General features: G+C 24.5%; 1 protein-coding gene across 8 annotated transcripts in view; it reads left to right on the top strand.

The window, feature by feature from the left end:
• Positions 1-1,047, top strand: part of LOC117171702 (nucleosome-remodeling factor subunit NURF301) — a 74,267-nt gene that overhangs the window by 19,894 nt on the left and 53,326 nt on the right. The gene's annotated exons all lie outside the window — the stretch shown is intronic.

The following is a 1,047-nucleotide window of genomic DNA, read 5'->3' as shown; positions in this document are numbered from 1 at the left end:
ACACCTGGAAAACATAACCTGAAAATCGACGTATGCATGAAATTAAGAATCACGCAAAAGATCCCTGGGAATTAAAGTATCGTTTATTGATAAAAATGCAATTTTTGTATAAAACAAAGAGAACAATAATCAGTGAATTATTCTCTCAAAAATAATTCTTATAAATAATATTAATATTGATAAAACATGTAACTATTTGGTTAAAACCCCGTTTATTTAAGGTGGAAATGTGTTTTATAAGTGAAAATTCAAGTATTCACGTTAAAATGTCATTATTGAAGGCAAAAGTTAGTTTCTTCATTGGAAATTTCAACTACTTTGGTTTAGAAATTAACTTTTTGGTTAAAAATTTAACTACATTCTTGAAAACACTTTTTATCGTTTGATAATGAATTTTCTCCAATGAAAAGTTAACTGCAGGTTTCTAGTTGCAAATTTATCTATTTCAGTTTAAAATTTAACTACACAATTGAATGAAAATTAATTTTTTCGGTTGAAAATTTAAACTGCTCTCTTCATGATTTGTGTGTTTGGGTCAAATAATAATGTTTCTAACAACATATTGAACTTTTTAAATTTGCGAATAAATATTCGTTACGAATTTAACTTTATAACTGTTTCATTTCTGGTAGGAAACTCATATTCTCGATTGAATATTTACCTCATTGTCTAAAAATTCATGTATTTGGTGAAAAATGAGTCTTCTTAACTTCTTACGTATAAAATAAAAGTACTTCATTAAATGTTGTACTACTTGGTTAAAATTTCAGTTGATTGATTGAGGGGCTTAAATATTTTGTTAAAAACTCTTTTTTTAGGTTAAATATTACTTTTTTAAGTCTCAATTTAACCATTCCATTTTTTATTGAAAATTAAGCTATTGAAGTTTTTATTAAGAATTAATCGTACATATTTGGTTTGTAAATGCAACTGTAGGAAGGAAATTATAACTAAATTCTTAAAAATTCATATAATTAATATAAAACTTCACTATTTTGTTAAAAATTAGTATTTTGGATTGATTCATCTTTCTTGGTTGAAAATTCA

Source organism: Belonocnema kinseyi, chromosome 1 (assembly GCF_010883055.1).
Source record: "Belonocnema kinseyi isolate 2016_QV_RU_SX_M_011 chromosome 1, B_treatae_v1, whole genome shotgun sequence".
NCBI lineage: Eukaryota > Metazoa > Arthropoda > Insecta > Hymenoptera > Cynipidae > Belonocnema > Belonocnema kinseyi.
This window is presented reverse-complemented; position numbering and strand designations above follow the sequence as displayed.